The 15,880-nt window shown below is 41.2% G+C and overlaps 1 protein-coding gene across 2 annotated transcripts in view; it reads right to left on the bottom strand.

The window, feature by feature from the left end:
- Positions 1-9,819, bottom strand: part of BMAL1 (basic helix-loop-helix ARNT like 1) — a 53,548-nt gene extending 43,729 nt beyond the window's left edge. Inside the window, exon 1 of one of the 2 annotated variants that reach the window (XM_073658253.1) lies at positions 9,664-9,819. The gene's annotated coding sequence lies outside the window, so the exon portion shown is untranslated. The remainder of the gene's footprint in view (positions 1-9,663) is intronic. The other variant, XM_073658254.1, reaches the window with a different exon arrangement.
- Positions 9,820-15,880: the final 6,061 nt, after the last annotated feature.

Genomic DNA, 15,880 nt, shown 5'->3' on the forward strand with positions numbered 1-15,880 from the left:
TAAGTTAACATCTTTTCTCTTCCGATTCCCCCATACACGAGCGATTGCTCTGCTGAGCAGTTCTGTGATCCTTATGAGAGAGTCACTGCCAAAACTCCCATGGCAGTGACTTATCTAGCAAAGACCAAAAAGGATCGGCAGTCCGAAATCATATGCCAGATCCTTACCTCCTGCGACACCATATGTTTGGGGGAAGAGTCAGGAAGCCCTCCAAACACAGACTATTAGCCAAGCTCACAGATATCAGTCTAATGTGTATGGGGCCTTTACCATACATTTTAATGCGGTTTAATACGATAAGGGTTTAAATAGGAAGAGATGTCATTACTGCATTAGTCTATCTGCATTCAGAAAATTGCTGCTTTAGTATCCGAATCTCTGCTTGCTCTAAAATGCCTACATATTTGCATTTACTTGCAACACTATTAGACAAACATGAGGACAGGGAACAGGAGCAGGAGGAGAAGGAAGAGCTGATTTAATAGTAAATACTGGAAGCCAAAGCATAGGGAAGAGGTTGCAGCCTGGGAGCCATAAATCAAACAGATTGGCTGCGGTTGACAGATCTTTTCATGGATATTTTTATGCAGGCATCCATGACAAAGGATAACAGACATCCAATCAAGTTTGTAACAAAAATTGTGTATACTTAGACTACCAGGAAAAATTATTTATAGGTGAAGTATCACTTAGACATGTCCTAAAGGACAGTTTAAATGCACTGAAACTGGGTCAAAGGGGTTGTCCACTGCAATAATTTAAATTTACTAAAAAGCACAATTTTTTTTTTTTACCTTGGGTAGCAATTTGAAATAAATCAGATAGAATAACAAGACAAAAATAAATAAAAAAAAGCACAAAATAGGGTCTTATCTGGTAACCAAGCAGTATAGAATATTAAAGGTACGCTCACCTGATAGGGTTGTGACAGTCACAACCCCTCTAGAAGTATATAAAAGCTGCTGCAGAACCACCAATGACATAAGATGCAATAGATGAGAAACACGGTACTTCAGAGTCCGCACTGCTGAAGGTCCAAAAGTATGATCGCACACAAAGGTGAAACATAATGTGATTTATTCAGTCAACGCGTTCTAAGGTTTTCAAACCTTTTCATCCTCTTGATGACGAGGTTTGAATACCTTGAAACGTGTTGACTAAATAAATCACATTTGCGCTTCATCTTTGTGTGCGATCATACTTTTGGACCTTCAGCAGCGCGGACTCTGAACCACCGTATTCTTCATCTATTGCAATTTGAAATAAATGGCTCAGTTGGGGACACCTAAAAGTGGGATTCAGGTCCGACAAAGTCATAAACAGGTGGAACAGATCTGGTTTGAACCCAGCCTTAGGATATGTTCACACGCTGCATTTTTGCATGCAAATTTTAAGCTGCATTTTACAGTACCAACAACAAAGTTCCACACTTGGAATCCTGAGGATTATTATTGGTTATTTAACTCAATTCACATGAACACATCTACTCTTCTCAAATGGGACACAAGTCCCTCAAGAAAAGACATCAAACGAGTATTTAAACCTTAAAAAGTCAATATTTTATTAAGACTATATTAAAAAACATGATAAAACAAATCACAGTGCTTCACACATGAGAGCGGGCTTATGAATATACAACCACTGTTGCTGCAGCTATAGACTTGCTGATTTGCAATGTGCTGCTCACAAGTGCGACTATATGGCTTATTTCAAAGGAAAATACAAGTGAAGTTAAATATAGTAGTGCCACTAAAAATATCTATCTTTGTAAAGCAATTGTCGCTTACAGAAAGTGTATTATTAAGTATTATGCAAAAAGTGCAAGAAGAGCCCATAAGCATCAAAGCATAGACAACAATTGTAGAGAACTGAGCATCACAATGACTAGGTCGCGCAAACAGGGTAATACTAAATGAAATTACCTGAATCTGTGTATTAACGCTAAAGCCCGTCTATCGCCCCGACGTACGTTTCAAATATCTTTCTTCAAATATCTGTCTTCTTTACAGTACCAGCAAAAGATGAGATTTCAGAAATCTCATGCACACACTTTTTTTTTTCATGACTGATCTGGAACACTGCAGCGTTTTTTGCCAACTGCAGCAGGTCACTTCTTTCACCCAAAGAAAGTGCAAAAATGCAGGTATCAGGTTTTGCTGCGTTTTTGGTGTAAATTTTAGGAAGTTGCATAATGTTTTTTTTTTTGTTGTTGTGGGGTGGGGGGGGGGGTACTAAAGTTTATCAGCATGCACAAGAGACCATAAAAATGCAGCAAATAATGCAGCAAAACCTGCTTTTTGTGAGCAGCTTCTTTACTGCCAAGAGCAAGTTTTGCCTGCAGGAAAAAAGAAAAGCAGCAAAAAGGCAACATGTGAACATAGTCTTATACTTCTCCTTCCGGTTCCTAATGGTTTTATTTCTGACTTTGGCGTGAAAAAAAATAAAAATTGCTGTGTGTGAAATTTTCACTACGCATCTGATGTACTTTGTTCACAAAAGGATTGCTTTGACATGATACAACTGTAGCAAACTCAGCAGCAATAAAGTATTAGGTCTCTACAGGTTTTCTGCCTCTGGAGTCAAATGAAAGTTTTTTTTTTTTTTTATCCCCCCCCCCCCCCACCAAGAAATTTAGAAAAAATTACAAGAAATTACAAAAAGGCCCCAATCCATCAAGACTTGCATTTAGCACTCCAGTCTTGAGGAAGGGTGAACAAGGGAAAAATACACCAAATTCATTAAAAGGCTTGCCTCTTAATAAACAGAGCATTTTTCAGCTTCTGTACTCCAGTGAGGGGCTGGAGTACATTTCTATTGTAATTTTTGGCACTTGTGTGTACATCATGATGAATTTTGTCGGCCGCACTCGACCGTGTCCTTTCCCTGAAAACTTTTCATCTTTTCAAAAAGTTAATTGGAGCAGGAGTAAGAATCCAAAAAGTTACGTTTTGTTTTTTTTTTAACTAGGAGTTGCGCAAGGTTTGCGAGATTTCAATCAGTTGAATCACCAAATTTCTGATATAAATCAATTACTTAAAAGTCGCAGAACTTTACATAACGCAGCATTCTGCTCGCCATTGATGTACCAGTGTGAAAGTTAATAGAAACATACGGTATTCATCCTCCCCGTGTCCTGCATCTCCAGCGGTGACGTCACATCAATAAGCGCTGTGACCAATCACTGGGATCAGCGGTTCTGCTGATGCCGACAACAATGAGCTCCGGGATTTGCTTTACTTCTGTGCAGTCATAGCTGCAGCCGGTAAACAACCACCGATACAGTGGCAGAGAAGTGGCACCACACCGGGGAGGGCGGGTACCAACTCGTTCTACAATTTTACACACCAGCATGTCAATCGCGTGTAGAAAGGGGAAAACCCTTTTAACCTTTAATTACATAAAACCAGATGACCTCTTTTACCGATTGCATCACTCTTTAATACAAAGGTAATCATTCCTGTAACTATATTTATCTCTATGTAAATTATAATTGATGCAGCTACGCCGCCACCACTTAACGACATCTACAAAAGAGAAAGATTTAAGAATAAAACCCACATACTCCGTATAATAGAGACGCATTGTTTCCAGTACGAGCAATGACACAAACAGGGAGTGGGTTGAAGTAGATCAGATTTTTTTTTTTTCCTTCACTTATCCTTCATTGTGATATTGTTTCAAGTGTGACATCGACGACAAATGTCTCCTACTCACAGAAGCCTTTTATAAGCCCAAAAAAAGGGTGAGGGAAAAAAAATAAAGCTGCGGTGAGTCACCTTCTCGTTAATAACTATGCGGGTTCATGCACCGAATTAAACAGCAACTGAGACCGCAGTCAGATTGTGCAGTCGCCCTCTTAATTCAGAGATAGGCGAGTGCACACGAAATATCAATTCACCCTCTGCATCGCCTCTGAGCACAGAATGTGAAGAAGGAGACTTTTACGTAAGGCGGATGACAGCGCCTCGCCCACGGTCTCACATTAACCTACTGACCTAAATGTTTCAGAGAGAGAGAGAGAAGGAGAGACACTGGCAATACGTAAGAGGCGGCACACAGATCTCAAGGCTGATCAGATGAAAATACTGGAGGAAAAAACGTTAACCTGTGCCAGTAGTCGACCAACTCGCTGCTGTTGTGAAACTACTATTCCCAATATACCCCGTATTGAAGAGGAATTTCTGTTATTTTTCAGTCACTGTATACAAATGCTAAGAGATTACAGAGTGCATAGCTCGGCTGATCCCACAGGGTTTCGGTGGAGTGGTAGCGTGCACGCTCAGCTGCCATTTCTTAAGGAAACCACCGAATTGCTGACACACGGCTGAGAAGGATCTTTCAACTTCCTACAAGTGATCAATCAGGATCCTACCATTGGGACCCCAAAGCAATGTAACATTTATTTATCTATTCTGCAACTCAATTCTTCAATTTCAAGATCTCTGCTAGCTGTCAGTAAATTGAACCATATTCTCGCGATTCATTATGAGAATTGCATGACTTGTTAGTTCTGCTAAAGTGTAAAGCGCCCTTACATTAGTGACAGGTGAAAATAGGTTTTCGGCCCCCTACATGCAAACAATGAACGTTTCAATCAGGCAGAAATACTGAAAAGTTAAGGAAATGTAAGAAAGAACATTACAAAAGTTGAAAAACTTTTAAGTATATAATACTTAGAAAAGGGCCCCTGTGCATGAACAATATATGGGCCCTTTGCAGCCCAAGAGATAATCATAATGCACAACTCCAGTTGCTTTGGAGGTAAAAATGGGCCCCTCACATCTGGGGCCCCTGTGGTTGCACCAATGATATGCTGGCCCCTGCTTGATGCGATGCTCACATTTGCGTCAGAATATATTATATTTGAACGCGAGAATAGGATGAGGTCCATCACGCGCTATTGGAGTGCATCGTGACGAATTTACTGTTTATAGCAAAAATTACAACGCAAATGTGAAGCGAGCCAAAGTTGTATTTACAAGCCAGTGAATGCCACTGCACCCGATGAAGGTGCCAAGAAGTGAGCGGTGTTCTACCTTTCAACCCAACTATTGTGGTGCCAATTTAAATACAGCACTTTCTTTAATTATAAAGCACACAAAAGGATAGAAGCATAAAAAATATTAGATAGATAGAAAGCAGTAAACTTGTGAGAAATAGTACCCAATGTGCTCTACAGTTCTGTATTTTGCTGCACCAGTCTTAAAAACAGTTCCTACACTATGAAGATTTGGAACCATTTTTGAGCAAATTGGGAAAAAAAAAAAGTCAAAGATACTGTTTATTATCATATACTGTACAGGATGGGTATTTGTTCTGTACTATTTATATGTATATGTTACCATGTGAGAGCTGAACTGCACATATTATAATAGTGTCACGGGTGTCTCAGGTTTCACAAACAGTCATTCTGGATCCGGCTGTAGAAGGTCACTGCGCTTGGCCTTGTAGACACCTTCTTGATCCTTTCATCATCCCTCCCTCTCTAGGACCCAGCGGTGATCTCCGCCTTCTGCTAATTGACACACCCTTGCTGGATCTTTAAATACACTCAGTTTCTCCAGAGAGTTGCTGGGGATAGCGCTAATTCCTCTGTTCATGTCTGGAATTCTAGCAGTCGGCTAGATTCTCCTTGGAGTTCCTTTGTGGATTGTAGTTGTGATCTCTCTGGTGTCTTCTCAAGGCTATGTGTATCCCCTTGTCTGTTTCCCTGGTTTGTCTTTAGTTGCAGTGGGGCCAACTAGTGATCTCCCCTCCCCCTCCCTACCTAGGGCCTAGCTCTAGGGACAGCCAGGGCTAAGGTATCCTGCTCGGCGATAGGTCCGGAACCTATTTAGGGACGATTGACTCCCCTGAGTGTTGTCAGATCTGCTTATGGGTCTCCACTCCCCCTTTCCGTAGTTGCTGGGCTTTCTCCCTTTGCCATTCATTGTACGCTGGGTTCTTCCCATACCTAGCATGACAAATGGGTTCGGAAAGAAGTCAGTAAACAAGATCAAAAGCCACAGATTTCCACACCTCGTTTTCCATTTTTTACTAAACCATTTTAAAAAAAAAATATTGATATTTTAATCATTTCAGCTATAAATGAAAAAAAGGCAACTTTGAAAATAGACTTAGGTTTGGTTGAAAGCTCACTGTCAGACCTATGTGTTTCATGGTTACAGTCCACAAACAATCATGTAATCTGGTCCTACAGTCACAATCTCTACTACATCTCCTACTTCTAGCTAATCTACCAAATTTAGGCAGTAAAAGACAAGTAATAAAAAAACAACATCAAAGATTTTGTGGAAATGTAAAAACAACTCAACATCGCACATGTGGGATCAGTATTTAACAGATATGGTTTAAGAGATAGACAACAATGATTAAGAGTTATAGAAATTTAAGGAGTTGTCCACTGTTCAGACAACCTCTTATAAATTTTAGTCCCCATGATAAAAGAAAAATACAACAGAAACTCATCTCCACACATCGGAGTCTCACGTGACATTGTTATGCCACATGGGCGCTGCAGACAATCAGCGGCCATTAATGAGCTGCAGTTCTCACTCTTCGCTTGGATGCCCGAGGGAAGAGTGCACAAAGCAGCTGATGTGGCATAACAATGTCACGTGAGCTCCAGGGGACATGGCACCAATATGGTTGGAATGACACCAGTGTGAAAGGCAAGTATCTGTCATTTCTTATGTTACACCTGAGGAATATAGTATTTAAAAGAGGACCTGTCACCAAGTCAAAAGTGGTCAGCATTTGCCTTTTTTTTTTCGTAATCCCGCATACGGTTCTAGTGACATCAGCCTTTCTATCTGGAGCCAATATTTGTGGTCTTTACAAGGGGGCGTTGCTCACAGGCTAATGATGCAGAACAACCTAAAAACACTCCCCTGAGGATCCTGTGCACCATACCACCTTTGTTAAGACAATAAAAATTAGTACTAAATTAACAAAGTCTTTATATCTAGAACAATATGGTAAATTTCTTAAAAAATATATATAATATAGCTATATGTTATGGGAATAAACGAGAATAAAATAAGGGCAAAACTGGCCACATTTGACCTGGTGATTGGTCCTCTCTAAGATAAAAAAAAACAAAACGGAGCTTCTTAATATACAATACTCAGACCTCCATGCAACCTGCCAAATAACTCGAGACCCCCTACTCCCCCCTCCATTGCAATATAGCTTTATAACGAAACACCATGAATAAACTATTTCAAGCATTACATACAATGTACAGTGGACCAATTTCAGTTTAAATAGCCATGGGCTAGATGAGAGTGTTTGAAGGCTGGCACTAATTCAGGTTATGCCACCCAAGACTACTCAACCGTAATAAGCATATAGTGCACAGTATATTAGACATCAATATTCTATGCAATGCTGAAACTGACAATTTAAAAGGGGTATCTTTATAGCTTAATGCAAAAGTGATGATTTAGGGGGCTCAAATCACAGTACAGTTGCCTGTAGCCACTGCATTCAATAACTGTATGCAGTAAGCACCTTCTAGTGGTGACTGTAGGCAGCTAGAAGTATCATGTCATCATTTATCTGGGTGAAGGAAAGCAGAGAACATGGGAGTTTTGAATCATGCAAAAGAACTACGATCTTTATATAAAAAAAAGAAATTATAAAATAAACTTGTGCATTAACTTTATCTGTTTCATAATGAAACGTTCTGCAGCTTTCAAACATCCATCATGTCAATTAAAGTACAGTTTTCATTACCTCTGCTTGCATGCAGAGAATAAAGGCATTATGAAAGGCCAAAACTGGGACCTAGTCCTGCTCAAACAGCTAAGGTATCAATTAAATATAGCCAGTTTATCTTCTTTGCACTTAGTCCACCCACAGCACAGAACTCTCCTATCATGAACAATGCTGATAGAGGAAACCTAGACTGATACATTGTAACAAACCCTCAGGAAAGATCTCAAACTTTTATAAGTTATACAAGAACATTATAATTCACAAAGGAGGTGGGATTTCTTGCAAGCCCCGGGACAGGAACACATCAGAAACTTGTAGGAATAAAAAGACATTTCACAGCAACAAGACCTCTAATATGAGGCATACAGGTATGAATAGATTTACATTTCTATCACCTGTATGCCCATATTAGAGGTCAGATAAGTGCCAGGGGGTGACAGATTCCCTTTAAGTATTTGGTGCAGAAATTTCTGCATCTCATAGCCGGAAAAAATGCAGTGTAAAATAGACACGTTTTTGTTGTGTTTTTCTTACATGTGTTTCTTGTGCAGATTTTTCCCCACTTGTTAGTATGAGTGAAATCTGCAGCAAAAATGCTGAAAGAGATGACATGCTTATCGGCTGCAAGTCTGTAAATCGAAAAGAAGCAACATGTGTATGAGACGTCAGGATTATCATTCACTTTGCTGGCATCAGGAAACCCTTCAGGTTTTGTAACAAATCTGAGCAAAAAAAAAAAAAAGAGGCAAATCTGGAAGTGTGCACAGGCCCTTATGGTTTATGCACAACTACAATAAGTGCAGGGGTTTCAGTTCCACCCAAGCCCTGGAGCATAAGGCCACATTCAGTATTTTACATCGGTATTTGTAAGCTAAAAATCAGGAGTGGAACAATCAGAAAAAGTATAACAGAAACACATCACTACTTCTGCATTTTTGACCCACTCTTGGTTGTGGCTTACAAATAAATGCGGATGTAAACTACTGAACGTGTGAATGTGGCCTAAGGTGGAGAAGACCAATACTATTAAAGACCCGTGATAATTGTTGGCTCTGTTAGTAATATCACAATGGGGCTTTAAAGTTCCGCCACTGGCAGCTTCCCCCCCCCAAAAAGCATTTAAACTGGCTGCAAAAATCTCATAATTGAGCTGAACAAAAAGTAATGGCTGCAAACATTAATCAGGTGCTGCCGAAGCAAAGGTTAGAATAAAATGATTTCACAAAAAGCGATTATAATAAATAAAAGATAAGACAGCAGAAGATAAACCGGATTGCGCGCTACAGAGGAACGAACAAAAAAAAAAACAAACACACAATATAAATGTATCTTCAGTAATAAATAATTGATTTGGGCCAAAACTGGCGCAATAGGAAAGTGATCAGCGGCGACAACAAAAAAGCTCCAAAGGCTAAATATGTAACCAAATCTGACAGAATCCGGAGCGTTTCCTGCAATAGATCTGATAAACAATAAAGAGACAAAGCTGAACACCGGCATTGCCAGTAATCGCGCCAGTCGCCATCACCAGGGTGCGAACATGTAACAGTTGAGGCTCAGGAGCCGCTGATCATTTCTATAATAAACAGTTACTCAGTAATAGGTTCTAATTATTGCAGATTTCTCCCCCTCTACCCTCCCTGAGGGGCCACAGATAATAAAACCCTGCACAAACAGCTGTCAGGCACAATGGGGGCCCCCAGGGGCCCATGGACATCAAACTTGCAGATAGAATTTGCTCCAGCCAGGACTCTGTGTGGATTAATAACACCGGAGCCCAGGAATCAGCATGACACAAGTGCACGTGAGAAGAAAGCTGCTGTAAAGCAGGGGAGACCCTCTGTCCCCAAGAGCTTGCACTCTAGGACCAGGCCCCTCCCCCTCTGGTAGCCAGGAGAGCTGGCCCGGGCCGGTACAGAGCCAGGAACAGTGGCCGTCACTCACCCGTCAGCCGCACGCACCGAGCTCCTCACACAAACAGCCGCGTCCGTGACCTACTTTCTGCCCTCACTAAATGTCGCACCACTAACCTACTTTTCAACCAATGACGTTCACCGGCTCCCCGGGTGTCCATGCCAACCAATCAGACCAATCCCTGTCACCAGCCGGCCAATGGTCGCCCTCGCATGAGAGACGTTTCTCCCTCCTGCGCCACTGGACGCGTCGTCCAATCAGAAGCCAGCTCTGAATAGTGGGTGGGAAAATGTGGAGAGTCGAGGTGGCCATATTGCTGGTGGCAAGACTTTGTCGCCATGTTAGTTGTGGCAGCTGTTTATTGTATTTTCGGTGTGTTCAGACTGCAGGGAGGTCTCACAGAGCGACAGTGGCATTGTACTGGCTCTGATTAGTAACCAGTCTGCCATGCAATGTCCATTAGTGAGGTTTCTCCACATACCTCCCGCTATTACTCTGGGGCAGTTTATATGGAGTCTCAATGCCCTCTTGTTACCGTTCAATTTTTATTCCTCGTTTTCCAAGACCTATATTTTTTCTTAGTTTCCAGTCAATATGAGTTGTATCAGAACTTTTTATGTCGTTTTTATTGGGGTTAATTCAACTCATTGATTTTTTTCTCTTTCATTTTGGGATGAAAATTAATAAGAAATAAAAAAACAGCAATGCTGCATTCACCATATGGAGTGAATATTATAATATAGATCATATATATATATATATATATATATATATATATATATATTCATCATATACAGTACAGACCAAAAGTTTGGACACACCTTTTCATTAAAAGATTTTTCTGTATTTTCATGACTATGAAAATTGTACATTCACACTGAAGACATCAAAACTATGAATTAACACATGTGGAATTATATACTTAACAAAAAAGTGTGAAACAACTGAAAACATGTCTTATATTCTAGGTTCTTCAAAGTAGCCACCTTTTGCTTTGATGACTGCTTTGCACACTCTTGGCATTCTCTTGATGAGCTTCAAGAGGTAGTCACCGGAAATGGTCTTCCAACAATCTTGAAGGAGTTCCCAGAGATGCTTAGCACTTGTTGGCCCTTTTGCCTTCACGCTGCGGTCCAGCTCACCCCAAACCATCTCAATTGGGTTCAGGTCTGGTGACTGTGGAGGCCAGGTCATCTGGCGTAGCACCCCATCATTCTCCTTCTTGGTCAAATAGCCCTTACACAGCCTGGAGGTGTGTTTGGGGTCATTGTCCTGTTGAAAAATAAATGATGGTTCAACTAAACGCAAACCGGATGGAATAGCATGCTGCTGCAAGATGCTGTGGTAGCCATGCTGGTTCAGTATGCCTTTCAGATTTCCACTGGTCTAATGTCCATTCCTTGTGTTCTTTAGCCCAAACAAGTCTCTTCTGCTTGTTGCCTGTCCTTAGCAGTGTTTTCCTAGCAGCTATTTTACCATGAAGGCCTGCTGCACAAAGTCTCCTCTTAACAGTTGTTGTAGAGATGTGTCTGTTGCTAGAACTCTGTGTGGCATTGAACTGGTCTCTAATCTGAGCTGCTGTTAACCTGCGATTTCTGAGGCTGATGACTCGGATAAACTTATCCTCAGAAGCAGAGGTGACTCTTGGTCTTCCTTTCCTGGGGCGGTCCTCATGTGAGCCAGTTTCTTTGTAGCGCTTGATGGTTTTTGCAACTGCACTTGGGGACACTTTCAAAGTTTTCCCAATTTTTCGCACTGACTGACACAATGTGTTCTTATTACAGGAACTCAGAGCCAAAGGGAATATCGATGAGACTACAGAGCTTCAAAGCTTGTGCAGATGGTCCCTTATGTCCAGGCTGGACATCTATTTACTATAGAGAAGGGGTTGTTGGAATAAACATGGTATTTAATATGCAAAGTGCTCGTCCCTAATTAGCCTACAGTCCAGCTACAGACCTGCAATTTCAATAATAAAAGCTAGGCCGTCCTGGAAACTTGAGCCCAGGACCAGGTATATAAAATATGGGGAACTCAACGGAAGGTGCTTGCATGTTCGGCTCAGCCGAGCTAAGTGTGATCCATTACCATTTCTCCTTCCCTCAAGGAAACAGAAGAATAACTTTAGAAGGAAATTTTAGGCATTTCTGTTCTTTCTCCATTTTTATTTCAGAACTGTTTTGCTTATTTTGAGTGTCGCTTTATTTTTTATCTTTTTATACCTTTTCTTGTAACCACTGTGCTTTTTTATAATAAAGCTTATAACTTTAATAAGTTTGGTCCTTATATGCTCTAAAGAATCCAAAGCCTTTCAGAGAGTGTGGGACAGTAGTATATAGTTCGGGGACTCATCACCCCGTGTGTTTGAGTGGTAGCAGCGTGTTGTGTAGCCAGGGTGTGGGGACTGTGTATAATTTATGCTCATTTTGCAGCCTATTAAGGAGGTTGAGTGCAAGATTGAGTTAGAGGAAATAAATTGACCATTTTAATCGCACCTCACGTAGCGATGAGAATTGTGTACGTGACAATTTATATATGTATTTCTAAGCATATAAAAAAGTAAAAAAAATATATAAATACATAAAAAAAATTAAATATATATATATATATATATATATTTACATTTTTCACATATTGTATATGCTTATAATAGTGCAGTGTATAGTAAAATTACCGTCCTTCTATAAAGTTCATCCAAAGACTGGGTGTCATAGGTGTACAAACATGGCAGACACGCAACCTTCAGTAGGACCCCAACTGCCATGATAATGCCATCAGCATCCCGCAATCATGTTATGATGGGCGTCAAAGATGTCCCATTTCCATCCTCTTAAATGCTGCTGTCATGTTAAACTCTGCTGTTGGCTGTATAACACGATCAGCATCTTTCCTGTATGGAGCAGGTTAGGTTTCATGTACGGTGGATGTTGCAAATCGAAACCTGGGCAGAGTGGGCTATCTGGGCACTGTAGGTCCTGGCACTTGCCCAAACTCGTGTGTTGTTGGGACCCAGCCCTGTTCCCACAGATAGCCACCTTTTATTTTAGGGCCATCCATGTAATACAAGGTCATAGCAGGAGCCATAGAGGGTATGATGGGTGAACATCATTGTAAACCTTTCCTACCGGAAGGAGATAACAACCTATTCCTACAGGAAGACAGCACCAAGTTTTCATGCTAAATATCTTTATTCCAACCCTTAAGTGCATGATGACACATCTACTCCGCGATTAAGGCATTCTTTATTGAAAGCTATTTCTAAAGCTGATGCCATGCACAAGGCTGCCTTTTGGCATGACTCATATACTGTATATACATCTATATACCCTGCACCCTGTGAAATGTCTTCTCATACAGTCTGAATTTAATGACTCAGATGTGCCACCATGTGGCACATTTAGGAAACTACAAACATGCCATTTACAAACCTTGCTCTCAGTGGGAAAAACAAGATAATCTTGTAGTTATGATACCTTTTTAATGGCTAACAAAAATAAAATAAATGATGTTACAAAGCAAGCTTTCGAGACATACCATGCATGAGGAAAATACCTAAGATAACAAAATATATGAAGAAACACACATATAAAAAAAGCAGAGGCATGACATAATATAGCATGCCTCTGCTTATTTTTTTTCTCTCCTTTTTTTTTGTGTGCATATATGTGTTTCTTCATATATTTTCTTATACCACACCTGAGGAAGAGACCTAAGATGTCTCAAAAGCTTGCCTTGTAATATCATTTATTTTATTTTTGTTAGCCATTAAAAGGTATCATAAGATTATCTTGTTTTTCCCACTGAGTGCAATTTTTTTTCAGCTGGCTAACACGGTACCAACCCCCTTTTTTTCTTTTAATTACAAACCTGAACTGCCAGGATTTACTATACACCTCATTGTAAGAGCAATCATTTCATGGAATATTTATTAGATATTTGCTTTCATTGCAATTCCTTATATAATAATATTGTCAGATGTTCTGTAGTTTGTAAAAACGTTCTCATGTCACCAGCAAGAACAAAAATCTCCTGGAGATTCTGTTATCTCTCCGACTCCTGACATCTGTGTTTTAGTAAAAAAAATTCACTATAAAATAAAATTATGGAGAATCTTTTCTTAGAACTCTGAATCGTGTTGTTCCTTTGATTTTCATTCATGTAACACTACATTCCATCTAATGATTTCCTAGTGTTTGATTTTCAGTTGCTCTTTGCAAGTCGCATGCAACACACTTGTCATATACTTCAATGCAAGTTGCATGTGACTTGTGTGCAACTTATCTGCTATCTGGCCATTTTTTATAGCAAAATCAAAGCTTCAAAATAGTCATGTGATAGCAAATCACGCACAAGTTGTACAGATCTTTTTGGTCTACAAAGCGACATGTGTCGCATGACAGCAATTCTTACACAAGGTGCCTGACCAAAACTTGCTGTCCCCCCACCTATTTTACAGCTGTGATTTTGCTGTAAAGAAAATGGCCAAATAGGCAATAATAACAAACAAAGCAGCAGACTGCAACGCTAAGTTTGCGTACATGAAATCTATTTAATTTGAATAGCATTACTGCTATTGCTACTTTCACCTGCCAGCGATCGTGCTTCTGGTGATGGGAGAGCTGGGCGCCGCTGGAGCGCTGCAACGTAAGAAGGAACTTTTTTTTTAAAGCTGCACCGTAGGGGCAGGATGTCGAGACATGTGGGCAGAATGGGAGACATCGGGGCAAAATGGAAACATGGGGGCAGATTGTGAGACATTGGGGGGCAGAATGGAAAAATGGGGGCAGAATGGAAACATGGGGGCAGAATGTGAGACATTGAGGGCAGAATGGAAACATGGGGGCAGAATGTGAGACATTGGGGGTAGAATGGAAACATGGGGCAGAATGGAAACATGGGACAGAATGTGAGATATTGGGGGCAGAGTATGAGATATTGGGGGCAGAATGGGAGATATTGGGGCAGAATGAGAGACATTGGGGGTGAATGGAAACATGGGGGCAGAATGGAAACATTGGGGCAGAATGGAAACATGGAAAACAGGGGGAGGGGAGAGGTCAGCTCACCAGTTCTGTGATTTGCGATGCAGTCTGGATGTCCGCAGGGAGAGCCTGAAACTTGGCTGAAGATAAATATAATAGTAGAAGAATCCAGTGAATAAAAAAAACAAACCTTTATTGTATCAAGTTAAAAATAGCAGCAGTACACACCAGCAAGTAGCGAAACCTACGCGTTTCAATCTAAAGAGGTCTTAAATATGGAAACATGGGGGCAGAATGGGAAACATGGAGGCAAAATGGGAGACATTTGGGGCAAAATGGAAACATGGGGGCAGAATGGAGACATGGGGACAGAATGGAAACATGGGGGCAGAATGGAAACATGAAGACAGAATGGAAACATGGGGGCAGAATGGAAACATGAAGGCAGAATGAAAACATGGGGACAGGATCGAGAGACATGGGGGCAGAATGGAAAAATGGGGCAGAATGGAGACATTGGGGGCCAAATGAAGACATTGCAGGCAGAATGGGAGACATTGGGGGCAGAATGGGAGACATTGGGGACAGAATAGAAACATGGGGGCAGAATGGAGACATTGGGGGCAGATTGCAACATGGAGGCAGAATGGGAGATATTGGGGGCAGAATGGAAACATGGAGGCAGAATGGGAGACATTGGGGCAGACTGGAATCATGGAGGGCAGAATGGAGACATTGGGGGCAGATTGCAACATGGAGGCAGAATGGGAGATATTGGGGGCAGACTGGAATCATGGAGGGCAGAATGGAGACATGGGGGCAGGATCGAGAGACATGGGGCAGAATGGAAACATGGGGCAGAATGGAGACATTGGGGGAAGAATGGAGACATTGGGGGCAGAATGGGATACATTGGGGGCAGAATGGGAGATATTGGAGGCAGAATAGAAACATGGGGCAGACTGGAGACATTGGGAGCAGAATGTATACATTGGAGGCAGAATGGAGACATTGGGGGCAGAATGTGAGACATTGGGGGCAGAATAGAAACATGGGGCAGAATGGGAAACATGGAGGCAGAATGGGAGACATTGGGGGCGGAATGGAAACATGGAGGCAGAATGGGAGACATTGGGGCAGACTGGAATCATGGAGGGCAGAATGGGAACATGGGGCAAAATGGAGACATGGGGGCAGGATGAAGACATTGGGGGCAGGATGGAGACATTGGAGGCGGAATACAGACATGGGGGCAGGATGGAGAC

The sequence above is a fragment of the Phyllobates terribilis genome, unplaced genomic scaffold (genome assembly GCF_046119375.1).
Source record: "Phyllobates terribilis strain yellow unplaced genomic scaffold, ASM4611937v1 Scaffold_13__5_contigs__length_258822181, whole genome shotgun sequence".
Taxonomy (NCBI): Eukaryota; Metazoa; Chordata; class Amphibia; order Anura; family Dendrobatidae; genus Phyllobates; species Phyllobates terribilis.